Below are 14,479 nucleotides of genomic sequence, written 5' to 3' on the forward strand. Positions count from 1 at the left end.
CACTGTAGCACGTGGAAAAAAATGGGCACGTTTTGTGGATGCGAAGCGGAGACGTGCGACCTAGGGTCCCCTCCGCCCATACCGAAACCACCCCCTTCCACAGCAAGTACCTGAGCGGTTTGACGGAATGCACCCAACTTTTGCCAGCGTGTGTGAGGCCCCACCCGGGCACCCCACAGCCAAAATGAATGAAATCCGACAACGAACGTACGTTGCGTCACGTCCAGGCAGTATTTTCGGCGTTTTCGGCACGGAAAATCATAGAAAATCCATACGGACTCGAAACGCGACAAATTTTTGCGTGCGTGCCCTGCTAGGGCACTGTAGCACGTGGAAAAAAATGGGCACATTTGGCTAAGTTAAAAAATGAGCCTATTTGATTAAGTTAAAAAAATGGGCACGTTTGCCTAAGTTAAAAAATTGGTTAAGGTAAAAAAATTTGATACAGTTAAAAAAATGAGCCTACTTTATTTAGTTAAAAAATGAGGCCCAGTAAAAAAAAGGGCCGTCTGCCCGTCTCGCTAACCGACGTGCATGCGTGCATGGGGCCGTCCCACTAACAATGACGCCGCAATCAGCGCTCGGGCGACGTCGTTAGCCGACGCGCATGCAAATTTTCCTTGTACGTCCAGCCCGTCTCGCCGCCGCCATGATCTGCACGTGCTGCCGACGTACGCCGCCCGTCGCCCCACACTCCAAAACGGCGCCGGTGCGGCTGCGCCTGCCTGCCTGACCTGACCCGTCGCTCCCTATACGCTGCCGGTGCCTCTCCAACCGTCGCCCCACCGTCCAAACGCCGTCGGTGCGCCCGCGCCGGCCTGTGTACCCTGACCCGTCCCCCTATATACGCAGCCGGTGCCTCTCCCACCGTCGCCGTCGTGTAAGTTTTTTTTCCTGTTTTTTTATACGACGAGGCTCATAGCAGTGCGATGGTATGTGACAGAAAACTATTTGATGCAGTATGAATATCGACGGTGTGATTCCATGTTCTGTTCAAAAGTGGGTTAGCCTAGTTGACAAACTGTCACCCAGTCAGAAATTCCGGTTTTATGAAACGGATATGTAGGGCATGTTTAGAATACCATCGATAAAGATGCGTGATTTTTTGCTTCACTTTTTACTCCAAGGTTACAATCCGAGTAGCAAAAAAATCATGGTTGAAGAGAGTTCTGGAAGTACTGTTGGAAGTAAAGGTCTTATTTCACTAAGGCCTGATGATGTGTACTCCATATTTGGTTGGAAAAACAATGGAGTGGATGTTTTTGGGTTTCTTAGTACTGAAGGAGAAAAAGCAACCAAAAAAATACCAGTTAGTTTGTTAGCAAGAAAAATGGTAAGATCATGATTGATGATCTCATAGAAAAAATTGTGAAGAATAAGAGCACTGATGATGACTTTATTCGGATGACATTTCTAGTTCTCTTTGGAACTATAATTGCACCAGTGTCTCATGAATACGTTCCGAAAAAATACTATGCCTTAGTGCAAAATATTAAGTTGATAAAGAAGTTCAACTGGAATGCATTCACTTCACGATTCTGTTTGTCGGAGATTGGTAAGTTTCTGCAGGACGGCCATGTTAGGCAGTGGCCCCAGGGGAACCTCGCCCTTTTGCAAGTACGTTGTATTTATTAATTTCAACACTTTTGTTATAAAATGTCACGGAAGAACATGCAATTTAATTAGTTTATGTGTTTTGCAGTACCTATACTGGGAGAAGGTGCAACCAATTACCGGTCCAAAATATGATCCGTTGACATTGTTGAGCCCGCTGATGAGGAACTGGACGGAAGATATGGCTGTGAGAAGAGACAAATACGACTATGAATATGGTCGTGGTGTTGGGATGGTAATCCTAGTAATCATGTTTTTTTTACATTTATGAAATAAAGTTAAGTGTGCATATGGTTTGTATGTATAATTCTCTTGTTGCATTTGTAGATCGATGACAACATTACAGAGGAGTACAGGCTGAAAAAAATTACAGAAGAAGAAGCTCAAAAAACCAAGAAAGCTAGTAGCAAAAAATCTAACGTTACTGGAACGAGGAAAGAGGGCAGTACCTCGGAGGCTTCGAGCCAGAAGCCCACTATGGACCGGATTTTGAGTGAGATGAATGAGCTTCGGAAGGAAATGCTTCGTTTGCCAGAGTTATGCGCACAGGTAACACTTGAGCACGTCACTTTAATGTCCATCACTGAATTGAAGAACTAAGATGAAATATTTTCTTGCAGAGGATGATTGAGAAACTGAACAAAACCGGCGTCTTCTACAAACCCAGTAACCTGGAAGAGGACGAAGAGAATCGGTACAGAGGCATTAATGAGTCTTCAAACGATGGTGGACGTCCGAAAAGAGAGTTTGTATATAAAAAATATGATTCAGACCGGTTCCGCACACCTTCCAAAATGAATTTGCAAAAGGATGATGACGGCGTTGATGTAACTTCTCGTGGAAACACACCTTTTTACTGCACACCTGAGTACTGGGATAGTTTCAAGGGTGATATGGATGATCCTATCCATGTACCAGAAGTATCAGATGAAAAAGCTGCCACATTTTTAGGGACGGACGAAATCGCATCACATCCGTCGCTTGGTTCTCAAGGAGTACAAGAGGAAGTGGAGGAGGTTACTGGCACGCGCAAACGCAAAGGATCACAACATGTCAAGTCTCCTTATATGGTCCCTAAACCGAACAAGCATGCAAAACGTTCTGCGAAAGGAAGTATATTTTTTATGTTTCTAATTGTTCTTGCGTAATAATTATTTATATATTTGCATTTATTATTATTTTAGTTGTGCGTTACAGAATTGTGCCAAAATGCTGGTGTTAACAAATCTAGTGATGAGTATGATGTGGTGAAAGCATCCATCAAGTACGTGCGCGCGCATGAGTATTCACAAAAACATGCCAAAACACAAATTTTCAATGATGGCATGGAAGAAGGTCTCACTGTGCGGAGAGCTTGTCAGATTATTAACCATGAGTGGCTAAGTGGCGACGTAAGTTAATTTCATATATTGTTTTACAATTGATTCGAAAATACCATTATTAAATCTGACACATTATTTATAGGTGATTAATGCATACTCATCATATTTGGTCGACAAAGTTAATGATGATCGTTTCATGTTGACAACTTGGAGGATACATTGGTTGCTTCACATTAGACCCGGAAAGAAGACCGTCGGTAACGATTACGAAGCAGAGTCGCATAGTAATGGACCCGTGAATAGATGTGAGGATGAGTATTTCAAAAAATCAAAGGTAAGTTTGATTGGTTACACGGTACATACATACGATAGTATGTGCTGATTGTGTTTTATGGTCCTTGTGATGCAAACTTACATTCCTCTAAACAAGGAAAACACTCACTGGATTACTGTCGTCATGCATAGCGGGAAGAGAGAGTTTCAGGTTCTTGACTCGATGATGACCGGAAAACTTGACAGTATTACTAGAGAACTCGTTGAGGACCTGGTAGGTTTAACTTTGAAATGTGCATTTGGTAACATTCGTTTTCTTTAGTACACTGAATGACATTCTTTCCACCATGTTTATTATATCTTTAGAGAAAACAACTAGCAGAAGATATCGAAGAAGCAAATGCAACCGGAATTGTGAATTATCCGCATGTTTCCAATTGGCCTATTCAAACGTATGACATGCCAAAACAACATGATGGGTGAGTTCTTACTTTGGCAGAATGTCGGTCCTGTATGTACAGTAGATATTTAATCTTCGTAAATTGTATGCACTAGGAATTCATGTGGAATATTTCTCCTTCGATGCTTTCAATATTGGGATGGTGACAAATGGACAGGCTTATTTTCACAGGTACGCAAGTCATGTTTAGACTACGATGTACAATGAACGCTGTGTTAACACCACTTTTTTCTCAGAGGTCAATTGATGATTCGAGAGAGGTAATGATTGCGCAACTTATCTTTTTGGAAAGAAACAAGCTTGATGAAGTGAAAAACAAAGTTATTCGGATATCAAAGAAGAAGAAATAGATGCGGCACGGAGGAGTTTTGCATGTGATTGGGTGGTACTGGAGGACTATATTTTCCAAACGCTTTGCGCACTTGCTTATGAATTTTATGTAATAGACATATTTATTGATTTTGCCACTATTTTTTTCCGAAAAGATTATACACTTAATTAGGTTTTTTATGTCCACATGATATTTTGTTTCATAAATATTATATAATTAGTCTTTTTTTTGTTTACATGATTTTTTTGTTTCTGAATAGTTATATGCGTACTTACCGTTTGTATGTGTACACGATATTTTGTTGAAGAAATATTTAATACTAACTATTTATTTTGACACTAATGTTACGATTACATATATGTAATACGATCTCGTTTATTTTCTGTACACTAAACTATGGTAGCGCATTATTAAAAAAACACAGCGATTTTGTTTAGAAATACAAAAAAATAGTTTACGAAAAATAAACTTAATATTTAGATTTACATATATGTAATCGTGTCGTCGTTAAGTTTTTGTACAGTAAACTATGGCAGCACACTGCGTGTTATTTTGTTAGCAAAAAGTTAGTTTACAGCACACTGGGTGTTAGTTTAGTTTAGATAAGCTTAAAAAATATTTTAGGTAAAAAAATTACCCGCCCGTCCACGGCGTGTCTTAGTAAGCCCGTCGTTATCAAGCCCACCGGGCGACTACAACAGGCGTTTCAGAACACAACGCGTAAACTAGGCCCAACAGGGCAGCATCGACGGGGTACATCGACGGGGTAGTAACCAGAGGAGTTCAATGTGCCGACGGGAGCTGAGTATATAAGCTGGTCGTCGTCCCCTTCGGCCGGCGAGGTGCGACTAAACTTGCGTCGGCCGCGGGGCGACGTGGAGATAGCCAGACGCGACGTGGGCCGTCCCAAAAAGGCCATGGATGGCGCGGACTTCTCGACGGCTCGACGCGTCGTGCGTCGGCCCAGTTACCCCCGCTGAGACGACGCGCCAGGGAAACTAACGCTAGTTTAGTCCCACCTCGCCGACCGAAGGCGACGACGACCAGTTTATATACACAACTCCCATCGCCACATTGAACTCCTCTGGTCTACTACCCCGTCAATGTACCCCATCGATGCTGCCCTGTTGGGCCTAGTTTCCACGGCGTGCTCTGAAACGCCTGTTGTAGTCGCCCGCTGGGCTTGATAACGATGGGCTTATTAAGACATGCTGTGGAGACGGGCGGGCATTTTTTTCTTTTTTTTTCAACAACAATTCGCAGAGTACTTCTCTTATTTTAATATATTTAACCAACGACAGGACTGTAGTAAATACATGCAGAATTCGTAATATAAACAATGAATAGTGAATATTTATATCAACAATAATGATGTCTCAACATAACAGTTGTCACCACATTAATTTTATTGTAGTGGACAGAAAATAACAAGTCTCAAATGACAATGGTCTATAGGCAATAATCTTGTTTCACACATATAAAATACTCAACACGAATGTCGGTGTCAAAACCGGCGGATCTCGGGTAGGGGGTCCCGAACAGTGCGTCTAGGCGGATGGTAACAGGAGACAAGGGACACGATGTTTTACCCAGGTTCGGGCCCTCTTGATGGAGGTAAAACCCTACGTCCTGCTTGATTAATATTGATGATATGGGTAGTACAAGAGTGGATCGACCACGAGATCAAGGAGGCTAAACCCTAAAGCTAGCCTATGGTATGATTGCTGTAATGTATGTTGTGTCCTACGGACTAAAGCCCTCCGGCTTATATAGACACCGGAGGAGGCTAGGGTTACACAGAGTCGTTTCCAATGGTACGAGATCTACATATCCGTATTGCCAAGCTTGCCTTCCACACCAAGGAAAGTCCCACCCGGACACGGACGGAGTCTTCAATCTTGTATCTTCGTAGTCTTGGAGTCCGGTGGACGATGATAGTCCAGCTGTCCGGACACCCCCTAGTCCAGGACTCCCTCAGTAGCCCCTGAACCAGGCTTCAATGACGATAAGTCCGCCGCGCATAATGTTCGGCATTGCAAGGCGGGTTCCTTCCTTGAATAATCCAGAGAAGATCATGAACACCAGCATAGTGTCCGGCTCTGCAAAATAAATTCCACATTCCACCGTAGAGAGAATAAAATGTACACAAGTCCAATCTGCTACGTATTATGCGGCATGACATCACACCGCTACCAGGCTCTTACTTGAATCATTTTTTATTATACCACCTCAGCACGTCTAGCGAAGCGGTTTCCTTGGCATGTCTTGTCGAAGCAGAGATCGTGTTCCCCTTATTCCGGGATTCTCATCAATACGGACGTGGGTAACCCAACAGCGCCATTGATGGTGGCGCTTGGGAGATAAGCGAATTTTACCAGGCTGGTGGGGGGCGCATAGTCTTCACCCGCCTATATAAGGGATAAGGATTCACCTTTTCACCCACGCCTTCTTCCTCCTTTGCTTATCCACCTCCGCGCACTCAAGCTCCAACGCCCAAGCTTGCGCATCTCGTCTTAACCTTCCCCGACCATGTCCGGAGGGGGAGGCAAGTGGTTGGCTTCCACCGTCAAGGAGGAGCACATCACCAAGCTGCGCAACGCCGGATACCTTTCCGGCGATATTGCGCACCGGCTGCCCGACGAGGGGAAGCTCATCCCTACCCCTGGGCCCCATGAGAGGGTCGTCTTCCTTCCCCACTTCCTCCGCGGACTAGGCTTTCCACTGCACCCTTTCGTCCGGGGGCTCATGTTCTACTACGGCCTGGATTTCCATGATCTGGCGCCGAACTTCATCCTCAACATCTCGGCGTTCATCGTCGTGTGTGAGGCCCTCCTCTGCATCCGGCCCCACTTCGGCTTGTGGCTCAAGACCTTCAACGTCAAGCCGAAGGTAGTGAAGGGCACGCAGGCGGAGTGCGGAGGCGCCATGTTGGGCAAGATGCCCAACGTCCTCTGGTTCGAAGGGGCCTTTGTGGACTCCGTCAAGAGGTGGCAATCGGGGTGGTTCTATATCACCGAGCCGCGCGACCCTACGTGGGCGGTGGCCCCCGAGTTTAGATCTGGTATCCCCATGCATCTCACCTCTTGGAAAGAGAAGGGCTTGCTGTGGGGTAGTCCGAAGGAGCTGACGGGACTCCGAGCCTGTATCCATAAGCTGGTGAACAAGAAGCTCAGGCTCGTTGACGTGGTCCAAGTCATGCTCGTCCGCCGGATCCTCCCATGCCAAGAACGGGCATTTAATCTGTGGGAGTTCGATCCGGAACAGCACCAGGTGCTAAGCGGGCTCTTCGACACGACGTACGAAGGCGCCTGGAGGGTGCTGTTTAAGGGCGCCGAAGCCCCTGCATCCGCGACGGAAGATCGCGGATTTCACCCGCAGCATCCGGCTGACGAGGTAAGTGATTCTACCCCTTTACGGGACACTCGTTGTAAATAGATTGGTTCTAAGAGGGTTTCAATCTCCCTTTTCTTTTGACAGGAATGGATGGAGAAGGCCGAGCAGCTCATCTTCCCGGCTCCTATGCCAGCAGACCCAGTGGATGCCCGTCTAGCGGGGCTGCTGGTTCCGGCACCGCACATGGTGCCGGAGAAGAAGGCCAAGAAGGTGGCCACGGGGACTCGAAAGAGTTCCCATAATCAGGCGTCCGACGACGAGGCGGACTCCTCCCCCGAAGACGAGGAGGAGGAAGAAGACTCTCTCCCGGAGGAGGGAGAGAGGAAGAGGAAGGCTTCCCCAACAGGGGAGGCCGAAGGGTCCAAGAGGGGGAGAACTATTCCCCCGGACAGCTCCGCGAACACCTACGTTGGGGGCGAGGAGTGGCCTTCAAGGGCCAGGCCTCCGGCGAGATCGTAAGTATCCGGATCCCTGATATGCAATTTCTTATGTGCCACATAGTGTCCTGCTAATGCCGCATACTGTCCGCAGTCCGGCCGATGATGATCTCCCCGCTTCTTCGAGCGGGTCGTTGGCCCCGTCGGATGTGGATTCACTTCCGACGGCCTCTACCCCCCGCGCCGATGAAGACGCCGAGGTGGGATCCCGGAAAGGGACCCATCAGGAGGAGGCTTCGGAGGCGCCGCAAGGCAGCCTCCCGGACTTTGCGCCGGACTCTACGATGGAACCTGCAGTGGTTCCAAAGTCCGGCAGGCGGCCCCTTCGAAAGAAGGGCAAGACCGTGACACCGGCGGCCTCCGTCCAACCGGAGGCGCCGGACAACTTGCTGGAGGCGCTCAAAGGCGCTTCCATCGAGGAAGAACACCGCACTGTTATGAGTGTGGTGATTCAGAAGGTCCAGCTCGCCAAGAGCGGGCTGACCGAAGCCTGCAGCAGCCTTTTAACAGGCTTTGAGGTAAAAAGTTAAAATTATGTAATGTAATACCGCATAGACAGTAGCCCATGATGCTCGGTTCGGTGTTCGGAAAGAAAAGCCGGACTGAGGATCTAAAAACATATTCGCAGGTTGCTTAATAAATTATGTCAATATGGGTTTGCAGGCTGTGCTGCTGACCTCTGCTGCACTGACTACGGAGGTTGGTACGTTAAAGCAGGATCTCGAGCGGTCCAAGCGAGAGCTCGGCCATGCCAAGAGGCAGCTCGAGGACAAAGAAGGTGAGTAGAACCGCTTTGAATTGTTACCTTACAGAAAATGATTTTGGTCGCAATAAAATTAACAAGGATAATATGGGTATTGCAGGGGCCACAAACGAGGTGGCAGCCCTGAAGGAGGCTGTGTCCGTGGCCGAATGCAGTGCGGCCGCGGAACGGGCAGAGCGAGAGAAGAAGGAGGCACAGGTGGCGGAATTGCGGCAAGAGCTCCAGGCTCTCATGGAGAAGCATGAGAGCTTGGAGCGCGACTCCAAGACTCGAGAGTCCGAGCTTGCCTCGGCTCTCGAAAGTGCCAAGTCCGCCAAGGCCGAGGCCTGTAAGGCCCTTCAGGAGGTTGAAGATGTAAAGAAGATAGCGGCGGGTAAGGCATTTTTCATGCAAAGCAAGCATGTTAATGTAAACTACCTGACACTTACCCGCATTCGGAGCTCTCCAGGGGCGTTTGCAGATCTGCCGCGTAGTGTGTCTGATGCCGCCGCATTCTACCGTGGCGAGGAGGGGAGCTCAACGGAGAAGGTCTTCTGGTCTCAGTACGCTGAGGCCGGCCATCCGGTGCCCCCAAGCGACCAGCTGAAGCAGCTGGTCGAACTCCACAAGGTAGCTGAGGAGGCCATGAAGGGCCTTATAGTCCGGCTGTGGCCTGGACAGGCCATGCCTGGGAGCTACTTTGGCCTCGTGCGGCGGCTGGTGGATGCGTGCCCCTGGGTGGAGGTCATCAAGCGCTCCGCCTGTATTGAAGGTGCTTGGCGGGCCCTTGCCCACACAAAGGTGCACTAGGGCAGGCTGGATGCGGAGAAGCTTCTTACTGATCCGCCGCCACCGGGCAAGGAGTATCGTACACCCGAAATGTATTATAAAACTGTCCTGATGTCCGGCCACTGGACTCCCTCTGAATTTCTTCGTCGTCCGTATCCCAACCATCCTGGCCATAATCCGGCCAGGACTCTCCGGATTGCGAGAGATGCTTTAGCGAATTTAGGATGTCGCCAAAGGGCGAGTGTTGGAAGATGTCCGCGGCGGTGAATTCCATAACCGCGCCCAATCAGATTCGATTGGTAGGGGCGTGGGAGGTCCGGAGTTCGGTAAGGAGTCCGGCACCTCGGAGTCACGAGCTTCGGGAGGGGTAAGGTTAGTTTTCGGCTCCATCGCAATAGAAGTTGCAGCCCCCGAGGCGGTGTCCATCCACCGGTCCTCGATCTGGGCGATCGGCTCCGGACTAAGGACCGGAGCGGGTTCTTGTGCGGCCACCAAGGCACTGTTCGGCGGCAGAGCTAGATCATGCCCATCGTAACAATGCGGCACGCTTGGCTGTGGCTCGGGCCCGTCGAAGATCAAGTCCCCGCGGACGTTGGCCGTGAAGTTTAGGCTTCCGAATCTGACCTGATGGCCAGGGGCGTAGCTTTCGATCTGCTCCAGATGGCCAAGTGAATTAGCCCGCAGTGCGAAGCCGCCGAATACGAAGATCTGTCCGGGGAGAAAAGTCTCATCCCGGACAGCGCCGTTGATTGAAGATGCCATCGAGCCTATCGGTGACGACATAGAGGAGCTCTCAATGAAAGCACCAATGTCGGTGTCAAAACCGGCAGATCTCGGGTAGGGGGTCCCGAACTGTGCGTCTAGGCGGATGGTAACAGGAGACAAGGGACACGATGTTTTACCCAGGTTCGGGCCCTCTTGATGGAGGTAAAACCCTACGTCCTGCTTGATTAATATTGATGATATGGGTAGTACAAGAGTGGATCTACCACGAGATCAAGGAGGCTAAACCCTAAAGCTAGCGTATGGTATGATTGCTGTAATGTATGTTGTGTCCTACGGACTAAAGCCCTCCGGTTTATATAGACACCGGAGGAGGCTAGGGTTACACAGAGTCGTTTACAATGGTAGGAGATCTACATATCCATATTGCCAAGCTTGCCTTCCACGCCAAGGAAAGTCCCATCCGGACACGGGACGGAGTCTTCAATCTTGTATCTTCGTAGTCTTGGAGTCCGGCGGACGATGATAGTCCGGCTGTCCGGACACCCCCTAGTCCAGGACTCCCTCAACGAACATAAATTTAACAAATGTTTTTCACATAAATGGAAGAGTTAAAACACTTGCATCGTCTTCCCTTGAGTCTTTAAGCCCAGTTGCTGCATAGAATAAATAAAAAAATTGTGAGAATCAATGTACGGTAGATGAATCAACGAAACTAACATAAACAAAGCAAAAAAGACGTACAGTTACATATAAATGGATGCAGTAAAACAGATGCACCGTCCTGACTTCTGTCTTCAAGCCCAGTTGCTGCATACAAAAAACTATGAGAATCAATGTATCGTAAATGAAACAACAAAACTAACATAAACGAAGAATAGACATACTCTTCATTTTTGCTGCATGTGCTCCTGTTATGACCTGAGCTACTGCATATGCTACATTTTCGTCCAGATTTCTCGTCAAATGCTTTAGGCCTCTCATTTTTTGTCACATCTGGGCCACCCTTACCGCGGCCTCTACTTTTCTGCTTAGGTGCGTCCTTGGTGGAAACCTTTACTGGATCACGAACCAAAATATGATCTCGGTTAGGCTCAAATGGATTATTGTTCATGAAGCTTCGCTGACTATCATCTTCATTTCTCTGAATGTCCTTATTCGCTATAATATCATCCAGAGTTGCCGTCAACTTGTCGAATAAGAAAGGATTACTGCATGCGACATGACATGCTTCTGAAGATTTGATGGTCAACTCACTATATCTAGCTCTGTCCTCACCACTCAACCAAGCCCACGCAAGCAAATCGCTGGTGCGCTTCACGGGCAGTCCAGCTCGTGCTTTTTTTGAGAATCTTCGCAGGACACAACACTTGGGTACCATAGATAAGTTCAGTACATTCAAAACATGAATAATATGCTTGCAAGGAAGCCCTTTGCGAGTCATACTTCGGCAACTACACTTTATAGTTTCTGCCGAGTTACCTGGCGTATAGTCCACATTAAATCTGTGATCCCTGTTATTCTTCCACGCAACCAGAAATCTCTGACTATCGGTCCCTGTCAGTCTATCAATTACCTCAAGCTCATGTACCTTCTTTATATCTTGTTGCAACATATAAAAGTTTGCCTGCGTAAATGCTTTCGCAGCATACGACTCAATGGCCTGACACTCAGTCACTGTTACTGGACGAGTCGGTGAGGCCGTGTAGTCATCATAAGCTTCATTCTCACAGAGGCGAACAATACAATTCTCATAGTGTACAATCATGTCAACGATCGTCATACCATAGTCAAGATGAAGGTGCAGGCTGGAGTTCAGACTCTCACTCCTCTGATTACTGCGCATACCAAGGAAAAACCCACCAGACAAATATGATGCAGCCCAAAGCGTCCTCTTCCTGTACATCCTATGGAGCCATGTTTTCGTTTTCCCCGGATGCCATTTGCACACAAACGCGGCCCATCTCTCCTCAAAAACCTTATGTGTAGTGGCATAGTACAATAATGCCCTAAACTCCTTCAATGACTTGTGGTTGAGGTGTTTCTGCATTTTCTTTTCAATATGCCATGAACATAGACGATGCCACACGTTAGAAAGCACCTTCCTGATAGCCCTTATCATCGCTGCATCTCCATCGGTAATTACAGATTTGAGCCTCTTCTGGCAGTTAGCTTTCAAGAACGTGTTAAGCAACCAAACATATGTAGCCTCAGTCTCGTCTAAAACAATGGTGCAGGCGAATACCGTAGTGCAACAGTGGTTGTTGAGACCCACAAAAGGGATGAACGGCATTCCATACCTGTTCATCTTGTAAGTGCTGTCGAACACAACAACATCACCATAGTCTAGATAATCCCGGCGTGACTGCGAATCACACCAGAACAGGTTTTGGAGCCTGCCTTCAGCGTCAACTGTGTGCTCAAAGAAGAAGTCTGGATCTCTGTACTTTCTGGTCAACATGATTCCTATGGCAGTATCAGCATCACCTTGTGCAAACAGTTTCATCTTCTCCCTATAGCACATATTATACAGCTTTGTCCTCTGAAACGGTGACTTTGCATACGACCCATACCTGCTAACGATGATGTCAAAAATGATATGTTTTCTTATCCCAGCTCCAGCCATAGCTAAGATCTCAGCTCTCTCAAATGCTTGATCTGATTATGAGATCGAAGGAAAGGGACTTCGTCCGGTCGTGCAAGAGTGTGGCTGTGATCATCGGAGAAATTGCTGACATACCAAAGATTGAGTTTTTTTATCAAGCTTAACTGTCAAATGGGCTTCGCATAAGAATCGACTCTCCGGTCTAAGCTTGCGGGTCCGGCCTTCCATGGTACAGAACTTGGCCTATCGTTTTCCTGCGGCGGAACAGAGATACCTCCTCAAGCGCGGAGTCCTCGCGCGATCCTTTGAACGTTTTAGCGAGTCCTTCCTGATGCTGAACCCACGTTCTCTCGGGTGCTTGTTGTAGAACGTGTACACCTCGTCTAATGACCTGAATGTCTTTACCATCACTACCCAATGCCTATCAAGTGACTCTTGTTGATATTCATCATAGCACATGTCAAGGTCAAACTGATCATCATCGCTGTGCTCATCGTTCCCGCTAGGACCATCAACACCTCCCTGCAAAATATGACATATAACCTTGCATGTCAATCTGTTCTTGTATTGTTACTAACCATAAATAATGTAAAGAACTTACTTGGCTACCGCTCCCACTACGAGATGCATCGACCTCGCTCTCGGCATTGTCATCATCTATATTATTACGCTCATTGTCACCATTAGCATTTATCTATGCACATGTAAAGTACAATAAGTGGTCATACAATTTTAATGTCAATCATTTTTGTACAATTTTTTCAATATACCTGGTTCACACTATCTGCATAAAATTGTACATCTATATCATATTCCTCATCGTCATTATTGCCATGTAGCTGTACAAATTTAAAAGGACATGTAAGTGTCAAATAACTAGTTTGTATTCAATATGTTTTGGTCAACATTGAAGGCACTTACATTACCACTGTACGATTCATCCTGACTCATATAGTTGTCTCCGGGAGGTTGGTTCGCATTCAATGACGAGGATCCATTATCGCTACCGGAATCATCACTGGCGTATCCGGTTACTTGCTCCATCTATGCACATACAAATAAGGTTTGAGATCAATGCCAACATTCCACAACATCATCGCGAATACAGTAAATTCGTCAACACTGACATGACTATGCGGCATGCATACAAATTTGAACATACAAAATCATTATGAGGTCATTAAGAGGTCACTACTCTCCTCTCTTATTTAGCTAAGTAGGGAATCATTTTGCATAAAGAAATGCAATGGACAAATCAAAAAGAAAAAAAAAGAGCCATAGAACCTACTGTGCGTCGTCGAGGGGTCCTCGCCTGGGGTCGACGCCGATGCGTTGCTGCCACCCACGTCGTGGAGGGCGCGTACCAGGACAGAACGTTGACGCGGGAGCACTGGGCGTTTCACCGGCGACACGGCGTGTGGGTGACTACGGACGCCGTCGGTGCTCGCGACTAGACGGGCACGTCGGGGTCGACGTCGTGACGGCGGTGGACCACGGCGGTGTTGATGCCGCTAGGGTTTCTTAGGCGGGGATGGGGTGTCGGTTTCACGCGACACCGGTGACACGACGCGTGGGTGACTACGGACGCCGCTCGACGTCGTGACGGCGGTGGACCACGGCGGCATTGATGCCGCTAGGGTTTCGTACGCGGGGATGGGGTGTCGGGGTGGGGCGTCGTTTTTTCCCTTTCCCGATCGCACTACCGAACCGCATGGTATGCGTACGACGTGGGCGTACGGGGTGGAACGTACACGGGCAGCCGGCCCTACGACGGACGGCGGGTACACAAA

General features: G+C 47.8%; 1 pseudogene; it reads left to right on the forward strand.

Annotated features, from left to right (window-relative positions):
• Positions 1-1,247: 1,247 nt before the first annotated feature.
• LOC119289889 lies at positions 1,248-4,019 on the forward strand (annotated as a pseudogene).
• The last annotated feature ends 10,460 nt before the right edge of the window (positions 4,020-14,479 follow it).

The sequence above is a fragment of the Triticum dicoccoides genome, chromosome 4A (genome assembly GCF_002162155.2).
Source record: "Triticum dicoccoides isolate Atlit2015 ecotype Zavitan chromosome 4A, WEW_v2.0, whole genome shotgun sequence".
Classification (NCBI taxonomy): Eukaryota; Viridiplantae; Streptophyta; class Magnoliopsida; order Poales; family Poaceae; genus Triticum; species Triticum dicoccoides.